Source organism: Peromyscus leucopus, chromosome X, assembly GCF_004664715.2.
Source record: "Peromyscus leucopus breed LL Stock chromosome X, UCI_PerLeu_2.1, whole genome shotgun sequence".
Taxonomy (NCBI): domain Eukaryota; kingdom Metazoa; phylum Chordata; class Mammalia; order Rodentia; family Cricetidae; genus Peromyscus; species Peromyscus leucopus.
Window position 1 is genome coordinate 11,563,223 of NC_051083.1, and position 15,715 is coordinate 11,578,937.

Here is a 15,715-nt window from a genome sequence, read left to right on the forward strand (position 1 = left end):
TATAATAAACTATTAATCCTAACAGCGATTTCTTTCTGTTGCCTCAAAACATTATTCCTCAAGCATGCATATAGAGGTGATAAAAAAACAAATGAGATTCTATGCAGTGGACTAGATATATTCACACACAAGAATATTTAATATCGCTGGGACATTGGGGTTCATAAATTTGGTGTCTTCTGCAAACATAAGAGGATGGTCCATCATTAAATTTGGCAGGCTTCTTTGACAGCAGATCAGGGCACAAAATAAAAAAGCTAAACCAGGTGTGGTGGCACATGCCTTTAATCCCAGCATTGGGAGGCTAAGGCAGCCAGATCTCTTATCATTCTGAGGCCAGCCTGGTCTGCATAGAGAGTTCCAGGCCAGCCAAGACTGCATAGTGAGACCCTGTTCGAAAAAAGAAAAAGAGAAGAATAGAAACAGAAACTGACCATCCATGCCTGCCTTCAGTGTGGTATCAGAAAGCTTGACTGATTTCTACAGTGGAAGTCTTCTTGGATGGTTCTGATGGTAATAATACATGTCAGTCATTTTTGTCTTAAGAGGAGAACAGAACTTGCTTTGGAAGACCTAGAACTGTTTAGTGGTAGAACCATTTGATTCAGCCACCACAGAATACAGACTACACTAAAGCAAAACTTTACAGGATTTTCTATAGAACTTTCATCTACTAGGTAGTACTATGACAGGAAGGGAGAAAGGACTTTGATTGATTGGTTGTTTGATGACTAAGTGTGGGATTCATTATATTAAGTGCTAAGATGTCCTGAACCTTTTGAGATTTATTTAATAGCATTTCTCAAACTAATTCAGGCACAAATCTTTTACTCTGAAATCCTGTAGAGCCATATTTTGATGAGGACCACTGTGGGAAAAGCTAAGCTAAGAATGTTGCATGATGTTTCAACTTTACACTGTATAATTATAGTTATTGAACACTGGCTTCGCTCCATAGATTTGATCAACTTAAATTAATTATCAGAGTTCCTTAGTTAGTTTGGCTTTGTGTGGGGAGGGGGGTAACATTTATGAAGCTATGTGGATACATGTGCACTTGTATATGCATACATGTAGAGGCCAGAGATTGACATGGAGTGTCTTCTTTACTCACTCTCTACCTTATTTTTTGAGACAAGGTCTCTCACTAAACCTGCAGCTTTTTTATTTGTCTAGGTGAACTGGCCAGTGAGCTGCAGGGATCCTCCAGCATTGAGGTTATGGATACAATGCTGAGCCCAGCTTTGTATAAGGATTCTGGGGATCTGAACTCAAGCCCTAATGCTTACACAGTGCACACTTTACTCACTGAGCCATCTACCCCTCCCCCAGTTTTGCTTTTTATATAGTGCATATGTGAGTCAGAGCTCATTAACAGTTCTAAATCATGTGTAGAGGGGCTGGAGAGAGAGCACTTGCTGTTCTTCCAGAAGACCCAAGTTCAGTTCCCACCACCCACATCAGACAGCTTACAGCTGCCTGCAACTCTAGCTCCAAGAGATTCAATACCCTTTTCTGGCTTCTATAGGAACTGTATTCACAGGCACATATTCATACATAGGTAATTAAAAATAGAATCTTTAAAATGAGTCTGGGCTGGTGAGATGGCTCAGCAGGTAAAGGTGCTTGCTGCCAAGCCTAACGACCTGAGTTTGATCACTGGAACCCACATAGTGGAAGGAGAGAATTGTAGCTGGAGGGCTTCTCTCCAGGTTCCCCAAGCCCCGCAGTCCCACAATCCACTTATAAAATAATCACTCAGACGCTTATATCACTTATAAACTGTATGGCCATGGCAGGCTTCTTGCTAACTGTTCTTTTATCTTAAATTAACCCATTTTTATAAATCTATACCTTGCCACATGGCTGGTGGCTTACCAGAGTCTTCACATACTGCTTGTCCTGGCGGTGGCTGCAGTGTCTCTCCCCTCAGCCTTCCGCTTCCCAGAATTCTCCTCTCTCCTTGTCCCACCTACTTCCTGCCTGGCAACCTACTTCCTGCCTGATCACTGGCCATCAGTGTTTTATTTATATAAAATGATATCCACAGCAGAGAATCAACTCTTGTAAATTGTCCTTTGACCTCTGACTTAGAATGTAAGGGACCTAGAAAATACAATCTAGACACAGGCATAGATTGGAGATATAACTCAGTGGTAGAAAACTTGCTTGGCATGTGCAAGATCTTTGGTCTGATCCTCAGCGTTCAGGAGACTGAGGCAGGAGGATCACAAGTTAGAAGCCAACCTGGTCTACATAGTAAGATTGTCTACAAAAGAAAAGGGCCAGTGAGATGACTCAGCAGGTAAAGGCACTTGCTGTCAGGGCTTATGTCCAAAGCCCACATAGTGGAAGGAGAAAACCAACTCCATAAAGTTGCCTCTGACCTCCACACACGTGCCACAGCATGGACCCCCCACAAACACATGCACATCACACACAGACACACACACACACACACACACACACACACACACACACACACAAATAATAGTAAACAAATTAAAATTTTAAAACAAGAGGAAGTAGGTATGAACAGCTCTTGGGAAGAGACTTTTAAAACTTTGTCCATCCGTATTTCCGCCTTCCACTACTCCAAACCCCGTGCTTGGTATGAATTCTTTTGTTTTACGGGGTCCTCAGTAGTGATAACCACTGGCGTAGTTTTGAAGACCATGAATTCTTTCAGGTTGCTGAGTCCCAGGGAACCATTTTATGTTATTCTTGTTAATCCAGTAACACTCTAAATAGCTAAGTTTGAGAGCAGAAGTTTTAAGCTAACCAAACAAACAGAGTAAGTTCCTAAGATGACTGAAGAACTTCTGAGGGCTTTGTTTGCCCTAGTCGTGGCTTTAAATTTAAACAAGTTTAGCATTCAGGAGGACATCATTGGAATTTGGAGGGAACAAAATTACCATGGTGTTGACGTGCCTGTCATTTACAACAACATGAGTGAACCTGGAGAGCACTGTGACTAGTGTAATGAGCCAGCCACAGAAAGACAGCTGCAGCGTGATGTCACTCAAATGTGGGGTCTGCCGCTGGTCTCACAGAAACTGAGCAGCTGGGGGAGCTAGGAGTGGGAGCATGGGGAGAGGTTGGCCAGTAGAATGTCATCTGGTGATCTCTTTCACAGTAAGGTGATTTTTGTTAACAATATCGTATTGAATATTTCCAAATAGCTACAAAAGAGGATTTTAAGTATTCTTACCACAAAGAAAGGATAAATGTATGAGGTGACAGATATACTAAATACCTTGATTGCCGCCCAGCATCCATTTCTTAACACATCACACCGTTCTCTACTAATAATGTACAGTTATTATGTATGGATTTATAAAAGGAGAAAACCATTGATTCCACAGAGGAAGATATGTCCTGATTTGAATTCTAGTTTAATCTGTGGTTAGAAATGAGTCAAAAATCTCCAGATATTGGCTGCCTAACTATTCCCAGCACATGAACACTGTTCCTCATTTTGTAGGCAGAAATAGAGAGAGGCATGAGGGAGACCTGCTTGGGTCAACTTCTTTCGGCCTCTGTTTAAAATTCCAAGGCACCAGTGTTAAGATGGTCTCCATATGAACTATATAGGTAATTTTAGTAAGATGTAATTTGGCATGGGTACTAGTTGCCTGAGGCTGCCAAATCACAATCAAGTGGTTTCAAGCAGCGACTTCCAACCTTTGCTGGTTGCCACCATCCCTTGGCTTGTAGACACTTCCCTCCAGGCTCTACGGTTTCCTCATATTTCCTTGTCTTCTGTGCTTCTGTCTGTCTTCACATGGCCTCCTTAAAAGGACACCAACCATAGAGTTTAAAGCTGACCCTTATCCAGTACACCTCATCTTAATTACATTTGAAAAACCTAAATTTCCAAATAAGTTATATTCTGGGGCTCTAGGTAAAGCTGAACTTTGGGAGAGACAATTCAACTCAGTACAGCATGAAAAACTGATTTTACCCTGAATTACCACTCAAATCAGGTGTGAGTGCTAAGTGCACAAATCCAGCATAAAATAATTCAATGTCATCCATCAGTTAGTCACTTTACTTTCTTGGAAATAAGTATTAAAGTATAGGTTACTCATTTTATTTTCTTGGAAATAAACATTAAAGTATAGTCTTTGTCTTCTTGTGGTCTTTTGAACCAGTGCTAGCTTAGAATTTGTGTGGTATTTTGGATAGTCAGTTGATCAGTACATTTTTGATGGTTTTATTTTCAGATCAAAAGGCATTTTGCAAATGTTATTTTATAACAATTCTCAGTCTTTTCATTCTTAGAGAAATTTTCCTATTACAGAATAAATGTTTACTTTGTAAGTAAAGTATTATAAAATACTATTAAATGACACATTCATCATCTTTGCCCCACTTTAACAACTAAGCTTCAAAACTTCACTCACTGTGTGTCCTACCTCTGACTGCTAGCTAGGATGTAGTGATGCCTCATTAGTGAGTAAGATGCCCTACCTAACTAATATGATTAGCTTGTTCTCTAAAACTGTAACCAGTAAATGAATGCTAAAACCACAAAGCCAGCTCTAAGCGTAGCTTAATTTAGATGTTCATTTGTCTAATAGATTAAGTAGTGTTTTATTTTTAAGTAATATGTTAAAATATTGCAATAGAAATAAACAAGTGCTGGAATCCCTCATATTATATATGGCTGACATCTTTATTGTATTGCTTTACTGCTTAGAGAGAGTTAGAGTTTTTCCATCTAGCATAGAAACTACAACTCCAGATTTACTGTTTTGCGACTTTGAGATGACATTAATTTAGTAGACATGTTTGGAATAGAATATTTTTAGAACTCAAAAGTTTCCTAAAGGAAAAAAGAAGTAGAACTTTTTAGCCACTTAGAGTCTGAGAAATAAGTTACGACAGTTTGAATATGTAACGACATTGCCAGTCAGGAAATGCCAAAACTGTTTCTTGTGAATTTTGGACTTAACTGTCTGGAATGAGAAGCCCTGAGGACCTTTGGAGGCCAAGTTACTGGTAGCGCCCCCATCCAGTCTCAAAGAGTCATCGGCTTTGGCAGGTACAAGCTAGCTGGGTGGTGGGCCTAAGCCCAGTGGTGATGGTCTTTGTGTTCTTGTCCACTTCCTAGGGCTGAAGATCAAAGTGTTTTTGCTTTGGGGAGTCGCTTACTCTACCATTTCTAACAGATTAGAAAACAACTTCCTTGTGTTTCCATCTCTGCAGTGAGAAAGTACTACTAAAAACAAGAACCTGAGAGCTGGGTTAGCTGGGTCCTTTTAATATAGATATTTCAGCACACCATTAAGCTTGATATGGTCACTTATTTTGTTTTATTTCTTAGAAACAGGATTTCTGTGCAAAACTCTTGCTGTCCTGGAACTCACTCTGTAGACCAGGTTGTCCTCCAACTCAGAGATCCACCTGCCTCTTCCCGAGTGCTGGGATTAAAAGTATGCCCCACCACTGCCCAGCTGATGGTATCACTCTTTAAGCAGCAACAGAAAACAAATATAATTAGGCATAAAGCAAGGGTTGTCCACTTCTTTTTACTTACTTTTAAAAAGTTATTACCATATATGGATTGTACAGAATAATTGGTTTCATTGTGACATTTTCAGGCATTGTTATGTTTAATTCCCCATTATCCTGTATTGCCCCCCAACCTTCTTCCATTGTTCTCTTTCTTCCCATATAACCATTTGTGTCTTTTTTAAAATCTAGATTCTCCATGTGAGAGAAATATGGTTTTCTTCCTAATTTTATTTCACTTAATTTGTATAATCTCCAGTTCAATCCACTTTGTGATGAATGACATGATTTTATATTCTTCTTGTAGCCAAGTTTTGCAGAATATTTTTATACTACATTTTATTTATCCATTCAAAGGATCATCCACTCTTAACCACTTCAATATCACCCTGGAGATTCTAAGAAATTTAATAAGACAAGAACAAAATTCAAAGCATCGGTTGGAAAGGAAAATGTAAAATTATCTTTTCACAGAAATATGAAAATCTTTTTCTTTTTGGTTTTTGGTTCTCAAGTCTTTTTTCAAGACAGGGTTTTTCTCTGTAACAGCCCTGGCTGTCCTGGAACTTACTTTCTAGGTGGGCCTTGAACTCACAGAGATCTTTCTGCCTCTGCCTCCTGAGTGCTGGGATCAAAGGCATGCACCACTATGCCTGGTTTACATATGGAAAATCTTAAAGAATCTATATAATAGTCTATTAGATTAATAGTAAGTTTAGCATGGTCATAAGATGTAAGCTCCATATCTGTGTTTCTGTAATAAGCAAAAGTAATGTGAAAACATTATCACAAAAAAGAAAATACCTAGTGATAAATTGAACATAAAGATTATGTGCTTAAAACTGAAATATTGTAAAAAGAAAGTAAATAAGAACCAGATAAATGGAGATGTGTATTTTTTTGGTAAAATAGCATTTTCCATTCTTATCAACATTCCAGCAGTATTTCTTTGTAGAAATTACTACAATGGGACCCAGGGGAGTGGTAGCTCAGGGTTAGAGTGCTTTGCCTACCCTGCACAAGGCTCCAAGGTCCATCCCCAGCATTGGGGGGGGGGTGGCGAGCAGTAGAGAACTAGAAATTGACATGGTGATCCTGAAATGTATATGGACATGTCAAAAAGATGACAAAGAATAATAACATAAGAGAATTGATTTCAATATTTACTATAAAGCTATAGAAAACAAAATAGATATATAGACTGATGAAACAAAAAGGGATTTAGACATAAATTCTCACATTTCCAATTAATTAATTAATTTTCATGAAAAATGTCAAGGCAATTAAATGACAAAGGAATAATCTTCAAATGGGATACCACTGTTGGAGTCCATGAGCAAAGACATGAAAGTGGAATCTTACAACCATACTCAAGAGTTCTCTCAAAATGGATCCTAGATTCATTGTAAAAGTTTAAAACTATAAATTTTGTTTTGTTTTGTTTTGTTTTGTAGTGTTGGGGAGTAAACCTGGGATTGTGTGCATGCTAGGCAAGTACTTTGCCACTAAGGTACATCACTGGTGGCATGGCCTCTAAAACCTTTAAAATAAAATATAGGGGCAAAACCTTATTGCTTTGGAATAGACAAAGATTTCTTCAAACACAAGGGAATTGGGGAAAATGTTCTAAAACTGAATTGAGATAATAATTATGTAACTGTGAGTTAAGGTTCTCTGAAGTAACAGAACCAATAGAATGAACATGTACTACAAAGGGGCTTACACAATGTAGCATAGATATTCAACAGTGACTATTTACACACTGGAAAGGCTGAATACCCAGTAACTGTTCCGTCTACAAGGCTGGATACCTCAGCAGTTCAAATCTGGTACTCCAGGACTGGAGAATTCCTAGACAGCTGCTGCTCTTCTGTCCATGTTGGAAGAAAAAGCTGGACTCCACTGTCAGCAAAAAAATGGCCATAGCCCCATCAGCAACAAGATAAGATATATTTACCAACAAGGAACAAAGGCAGGCAGGCATAAAGCAGCACTGTTTTTCTCTTAGACTCCTTTTTCCCTAGACTGTAAGGTGCTGCCCCCTCTGAGAGGTCTTTCCTCTTGTTTTTGTTTTTGTTTTTGAAATAGTGTCTTCTACATAGTCCTGGCTGTCCTGGAACTCACTCTGTAGACCAGGCTAACCTCGAATTCACAGAGTTCCGCCTGCCTCTGCCTCAGACCAAAGGCATGTGCCACCACTGCCTGGCTAGGGTTTTCCCTCTTGTTAACCTTCTAGAACGTACCTTCACAGACATGCCCAGATTCAATGAAGTTGACAGTGAAGATGAAACATCACAGCTATATGTTTACCAGAAGCCATCAATCTATCCACTTACAATGGGCAAACTGTGGATGGACTTCAAAAAAGCCCTTAGAAGTGAGCGAAAGCAATTAGGTTTTTTTCAAATCTATCTTAGCACTTTTGTATCTTTTCAAGATAAAGTTATTTTAGGAGCTAGAGATGTAACTTAGATAGCACAATGCTAACCTAGCATGCAGAAAGTCCTAGATTCAATCCCCAGCTCTCCAAAAAATTAGATATAGTTACACATGCCTATAGTCTAAGCACTCAGGAGATGGAGGCAGAAGGATCAGAAGTTCAAGGCTATCCTCAGCTATAGAATGCATAGACAACAGCCTGAATGCATAGACACTAGCTTGGGATACATGAGACCATATCTCAAAAACAAATGAAGAAAAAGGAGCAGTAGCTTGTTTGGAAACAATATGAGTTATAAACATTATATATCACTGAGGAGGTCATATCATTATTTTGATCATTCCATCTACATTCAAGTATGTATTTGCCACTTCCCAAACTTCACAGATTTTGGCAAATGTTATATAATATAACATAACCATTTGGAACTTTTTATGGCTATGATATAAGCCTAACATGAAATTGACCATTTCCACATGTTTTGTTTTGTTTTATTTTGGCTTTGACTGGCATACACCAATCAAACCATTTATTATGTTCATGGAGGAAATCATCTTAAGATTCAGAAAAAAGTTAAATCCAGGCTAATTTGCCAGAAATTTGTGTCATAATTCTATATATTAAAAATGTTTCCTATGATAAATCACTTTTAACTTTTTGAGATTTATTTTTAATTATATGTATGTGTGTGCATATGCATGTGAGTGCGGGTGCCCACAGGGGCCAGAAGAGAATGTAGGATCCCCTGGAGTTGGAGTTATAGCAGTTGGGAACTGAACTCAGCTCCACTGGAAGAGCAGCACCTGCTCTTAACCACTGAGCCTTCTCTCCAGCCCCACTTTGAGCATTTTCAAGTGTACAGATCTGTGGGTTTAAGTGCATTCTTGTTATTGCACACCATTGTTACCATCTGTCTCCAGAATTCTTTCATGTGCCTCAGCAGACCTAAAACTAAAACAAGGTCTCTATCCCCTACCCCTATCCCTTTTAGCTCATGACAGCCATAATTCTGCTCACTCTCTCTATAGTGTTACTGTTCCAAGAACCTCAGTGGGCCACACAGTATTTACCTCTTTTTAATTTTTTTAAAGTGTGTGTGTGTGTGTGTGTGTGTGTGTGTGTGTGTGTGTGTGTGTGTTGCTTAGGCGCACATGTGCCATAGTGCATCTGGAGATCAGAGGTCATCTTTCGGGAACTGACTTTCTCCTTCCACCATGTGCGTCCTAAGGATTGATTTCAGGTCAACAGGCTTTGGGGCAAACAACTTTATGCACTGAGACATCTCATTAGTCCAGCATTTGTCTTTTTATGACAAGCCTATTTTATTTAGCATCATGGTCCTTAAGGTTCATCCATGTTGTAGCATGTATCAGAATTTCCCCCTTTTTTAAGGTTGAATAGTAGTCTATTGTATGTGTGTATGTTGCATTTTGTTTGCCCACTCATCTACTGTCTATGTTATATGGTAAATATGTAATAGGACAAACCATCTTCTCAAAGTGCTGATCACAGAGATTTCTACCTTGGTTCCTTGTTCACAAAATTGCTCTTCTGGATCCCAAGTTGGTTCCTATAGTCTCTATTATTTTTAAAGGAATGCATGGTCTTCTCTGAATGTGCTGTGGATTACAGGGCTTCATCTGGTTCCTGTTTGAATGGATTACATAAACCAGAGTTGGAAATTGACTTTACAGTACTGAAGTAGATACTATAATACTAAATCAGTGTGTCCCATGATCAGTATCACCCACTCTGATGTCGTTCTCTCTTTACATTCTACTTTATCAGAAGGCAAAGAACCTTTCTAAGAGCCTTTGAAGTGCAATAAGTAATGGCTCCTCTTTCTGCTCATTCTCAAGCAAAAGAGGGCTCTTTCCAGAAAGGAACATGGTGTGCTCCGTTGAAGAGGGAATGGTTACTTTTTCTTTTCTATGAGTTATCAGGTGAAACACTTCAAGAGTATGTACATTTCACTAACCTGCTGATAGTAGAGTTCTAGGCAAGTCCCTTCATGATTATGACTTTTGGTTTGTGTAAACATCGCAGAATTGAACTGTGTGCATGAGACCCTGTTATACTTTAGATTCATTGGAAAGCCAAGGCAAAACGGAGTTCCAACCTTTATCTAGGGTATGCATATGAGAGGCAAAACTAAAGCTTTTCAGAGTTCTTACCTTCTGTACTGAAGGTATAAAGATGGTGGCTAATTAAGAAATTAAGTACATACCTGTAACCCCAGTGCTCAGAAGACAGGGGAAAGAAGATCATGCTAGGATCATGCTAGCCTGAGCAAAGCACAGCAAGACCCTGTCTCAAGAAAATAAACCAAAAAAAAAGAAAGAATGAATGAATGAATGACTAGCTTGCAGCATTAGCAATCCAACAACACAGCTGCTTTCTTCTCAACTTTGTGTTGGTCTCTTTTTAAATTTGTTTTTGCTAGTTACTATGGCTTCCAAAAGCAATCCCTTGTGATATCAATGTCTTTATTAAGCAGTGGGTAGATAGTGACATTTTCTTTAGTATAATTATTTTTCACTTATAATCGTAGATATGTAAAAACAATAGGGCTAGTAAATCAGGTTTTAACACTTTAAAAAAATAGGAAGTAAATTCATATCAGAGTGTAAATATCTTAAAGTTGGGCAAACTCTTGTCTTTAATATCAAAAAGTGCCTTCTCCCCGGAGGCTTTCTTAAAACAGGGTTTTATTTCAAATAAAACGATATTTGAAAATATCTCAGTTGATGGAGGGCTTGCCTGGCATGCTTGAATCACTGGGTTCCATCCCCAGCACCCTATAAATCAGGTACATACTTGTAATGTCAGTACTCAAGAGCTGGAGGCAGAAGGCCAAGGACATCCAGTTTGAGGCCAGCCTAGGAAACCCCTGCCCCATCCCCTGTCCTGAAGAGAAAATAAAAACAACAAAAAGACGCCTACACTGTGAGATGGCTCCACAAATAAGGGTGCTTACCACCAAGTCTGACAGCATGAGGGCTACGACTTAGACCCAAATGATGGAAGGAAAAATCGACTCTTTCAGGTTGTCCTCTGACCTCCACTTGTGTGCCATGAGTCCAAGCAAATGTATGCATGCAATAAATTTTTTTAAAAGGCTTTATTAAAATAAGGGCTGCCTATACTATATGCCTATATCATATCCTGTGATTTATTGTTTTCCCTCCTGATCTTTGTTTTGTTTGGAGGTTGTTTTGATTTTTTTTTTTTTGGCTTGCTCAAGAACAGATGTGATTTGTTTCTTTCTGAAGTTCATTTTAAAGCTATTTGCCAACTCAAAAATGACAATCAAGTTAGGTCATCTGGGGCTGATATCTCGGTTTCTCAGGAAGAGCTGCCGAATCACCAGACATTGCCACACTGGCTTATATTAGGCCACCAAAGGGACAGCTTTTTAGACTCAACTTAGAGGTCAAGCAGCTCTTAATTTCTTGGACTCAAAAGTAAATCCCTGAAGTGCAGTGTATAGCTGGAGAGCTTCTCTACAGCCCACTTATAAAATAAACACACAGACGCTTGTATTATTTAAACTGTTTGGCCTAATGGCTCAGGCTTCTTGCTAGCTGTTCTTACATCTTAAATTAACCCATATCTACTGGTCTATAAGTTGCCACGTGGTTCGTGGTTTGCTTGTCATGGCAGCGGCTGGCAGTGTCTCTCAGCCTCAGCCTTCCACTTCCCAGAATTCTCCTCTCTGCTTGTCCCACCTATACTTCCTGCCTGGCTACTGGTCAATCAGTGTTTTATTTATTAACCAATCAGAGCAACACATTTGACATGCAGAACATCCCACAGCAGCACCATTCAATCAACTAAGACTGAAACAAAAGCATTGCTGTACACACACAAATAAAATCTACACCAAACAAGGGTCTACTTGCAGCATTCTGATGCCAGGATATGAAAGCATTTATTGACTGTAGCTGTGTGGTCACTACACGAGTGTGTGGGTTCACGCGGGTCCGTGGAATGAAGACACAGAGGCATCTTAAGAATGAATCTAGCGTCAAATACTGAGGGATTGAAACACATTATTATAAAATATTATGAAAATATATTTGAGGCTGAATTCTTACATTTCTATATCTTACTTAAATATGTCTTCTCCCATCTTTTTCTTTTCTTTTCAGTAAGAAATTGTTCACTTGTAGGAAAATGATCAAATAAAACAAATTTTTTTTCTTGAATGGAAAAAAAAAAGAATGAATCTAGCCTTTCATGGCTGCAGGGGGGTCCAGCCTGGAAAGACTGAAGCACTCTTCCCTTCACCTAGGGCATACTTATTTACTCTTTTTTACAGCTTAGTTAATTTACTCTTTTTTACAGCTTAGTTAATTTCCGTGCCTTCAGAGCAACCCAAAAGGAGCTCCCAGAGACCAAATGCCAGGTGCAAATTCCTTGATTTCTCAGGTACCTCGGTTTTCCGGTTTTCCTGGACCAAGTTTCCCATAGGCCTTTGATCCTTGGGGGACTCTCTGATCCTTGACTCTCAAACAAGATTCACATAGGGCGATAAGAGAAACAAAAGGTGTGGTTGAACAAAGGAAGGATTAGGGGTAGGTGCTGCTCTCTGGAACCAGGCCAGGAGCTCAGCAGGAATGCCACCACAGTTGACTTTCAGGAACTCTTCAGTGAGCCCAAAGATACTGATCTTTCAGTGACCTTCACTGCCCACAGCAAACTTCAGTCCTGGATTTACTTTGGACTATCTATTACCAGACAGCTGAGCTGCTTCTTAGAACTTCAGAATATATTCCCCACTAAAACGTGACTTAAGCCAGCATTTCACTGTTATGCTGTTAAGCTAACATTACACTAGTAAGCTATTATTACGTTATTAAGCTCTCCTGGCACATTTAAATCAAAAACTTCCAGCCACTAGTCCACTCCCAATTCATTTCCAGCTTGAGGTGTTCAGTAGGAGCTGGGCCCAAGGACAAGCTAATTCCAGACTAGGACTCTCGCTGCTTTACTCTAGTCACTAGATTCTGAGGATGTAGCATACTTCTGGAGATGAAACACAAGTTTAGTTTACAGTTTCTAAAAGATGCCTAATTTACTTGTTTTCTGAATATTTGGAGGGAAAGTTAACTCATAGCATAAATTGTAATGATACTCTTCAAAGACAATGGAAGTACACCTTTCTAATGCATGCAATGCATGATCTCCTTGCAATGGAGAGTCATCTGCACGACTAATATTTGAATGTTTTCTTTAACTATTCGAAATAACCTGGGGGCTAGAGAGATGGTACAGTAGTTCAGAGTACTTGCTGTTCTAGAGTACCAGAGTTCAGCCCAGAGCACCTGTGTCAAGCAGCTCCAGTGGAGCTAACATCCTCTTCTGGATCCTGTGGGCACCTAAGCATATGTGGAACGCACTCAGACACATACACACAAAGCGGGGGGCGGGTGTTTTTTTAGTTAAACAGATTTGAAAAATCCATAGTCTATAAGGAAAAAATGGAACTGATAGAATAGAGAGATACTTACTCCATAAAATAAAGAATACCCTGGTGGTTTTGATATCATTTTATAAATCACAGAATCACAATGATGTATAATCATTCTTAAATGTGTAAGACATTTTTCTTGGCGTTTATAAATTTATAGCTCCTTAGTTGCTTTGAAAATTCCATTTTAGCTTTTACAATATTTCTTTTACAAGATTCAGACCTGTATGTGCTATCTTTGCATTATTTCATGTTTAATGATACTAAGGATGTATGGCCCCGTCATGCCCCCTTTGCACTATCTCGTGTTTAATTATGTCAACATCTTTGAAAGGGTCTTTCAATTTTGGTTTACATTTAAGAGATGGGGTTTCCTAGGCTGTCCAGGATCCTCTGTTCAAGCTCCTGGGGGAGTGTTTATCCTGAAGACATCAAGTTGGTCTGTTAACTTGTACAGGAAAATAGAGTTTAGATCTCAGAAATTTTTCTCCAATTTACAACTTCCAAAAAATCCTCTTCAAAGTGATAGCTGCTTGTATTTTAGTATGAAATCCCCTGCATTTCCCTAACATTTTAGTGGGTTTCAAATGTATTGTAAGTGAAAAAGAATCCTTTTGCCTATCACTTCTCGGTTGACTAAGGTGTGATAGCGGAGCCTGGTTCCTGTTCCCCAAGCTCCTCCACAGATGGTTCACAGAACTGCGGAGGAAGTTCCTACTGAGATAATCCGTTTCGTATCTCATGGCTGTCATTTCACGCACTCTTGCTCATCCTCTTATTATCTGTCTTACTAGGCCTGCAGGCACATTTCATTGTTTTGCGGCTAAGTACAAACTTGAATTCTTTTCCAACAGGAAGTTGCTTCAGTGTCCTTAAGTGCTTGCTAAAGAGCTTCAATGTTCTCTGCAGCTCTACAAGCCCATTCGTTATTTGGTCCATGCTTATATATAGTCTTGTACAAGTTATAATCATGCTGGGTGGTGGGGATGAATGCTATTAATCCCAACACTCGGAAGACAGAGGCAGGTGGATCTCTGTAAGTTGGAGGCCAGCTTGATCTACAGACTGAGTTCCATCCAGTATAGCCAAGGCTATACAGAGAAACCCTGTCTTGAACCCCGCCCCCCAAAAAAAAGAAAATTATAATCTTGTCTCAAATGGTATATATCATTGTCCTTTGATATGGTTTTCTCTGTGGGGGAAAATGGGTTATACAACCCAGGGATAGTTATTTCATAGCGTCTTCCCACTAATCTATTTTAAATATTCAATGATAAATAAAACAATGAGCAATCACTTCTATTTGAGGACTACTAAATCAAGAGTGAGATGTATGTAATAAAGTATGACATTTAAAAAAAAGAAGCTTCATTGAAAGCTTTACAAGTAAATTAAAAGCAATATATTAATTTATTTCATCTTTCTGTTGGAAAGTACGTGCTCAGGAGATAGGAATTGAATATTACCACTGAGTTTATTCTGCTTTGTTTGGAACATCTACAGTGTAGAGTGCAGTTTGTCAATGGAACTGCGCCTACTCTCCTTGAGACAGAGGTGAAGTGTGTCCATGTAGCTGTGTGTGGTCGCATCTGACACAGTGCCAGAGACACCCGGGAGCAGGCCTGTCTGGAGTGACATGGTGTGAGACAGCCTGTTTCCCTTGCAGCTGTTCCCATTTCCTTCTTTCGCCCTTCATGCTATGTGTGTGGTTTGGATATATATATATATAGTGCTGAACTTGGGTGGCTAATTTCTTTAGAAAAAGAATGCAAACAGTCATAGACTTCCACATCCCTGTTTTCCATCTAAGAATGATTTATTAACATCTTCCCACCCTCTTCCCCGTCTGCTCCAGCATGCCAGCCTTATAAATACGCTCATTGTCTTCAGCTTTAAGGAATGCAAATAACAAAAAGAAATATATTTTGATGTTGCCAGACCACCTTGAATTTAAATTTCTAGAGCAGAGGTTACAAATTCTCACCCTCAAGCCAAATCCAACCAACCACTTGTTTGATAAATATTTCATTGAAACACAGCCCTGTCTGTTCATTTTAACAGATGCTTTTACACAACACAATGGACTTTGATAGTAGTAGTGACAGAGACCAGATAGCCCTAAAGCCTAAAAAATTTCAGATCGTAACATGCCAAAACCTGCAATTGATTGGCTAATAACTTTCATATTTACTTTATTTTTTCCGTGGTCTGTGAATGACATTTTCTGCAGTTTTACCCCCAAATATTACTAACAGCATCTCCCTAGCGTGGGTTGTTAGTTGTTA

At 39.2% G+C, this 15,715-nt stretch overlaps 1 protein-coding gene across 12 annotated transcripts in view; it reads left to right on the plus strand.

Annotated features, from left to right (window-relative positions):
* Window positions 1-15,715, plus strand: part of Cask (calcium/calmodulin dependent serine protein kinase) — a 341,951-nt gene that overhangs the window by 263,874 nt on the left and 62,362 nt on the right. The gene's annotated exons all lie outside the window — the stretch shown is intronic.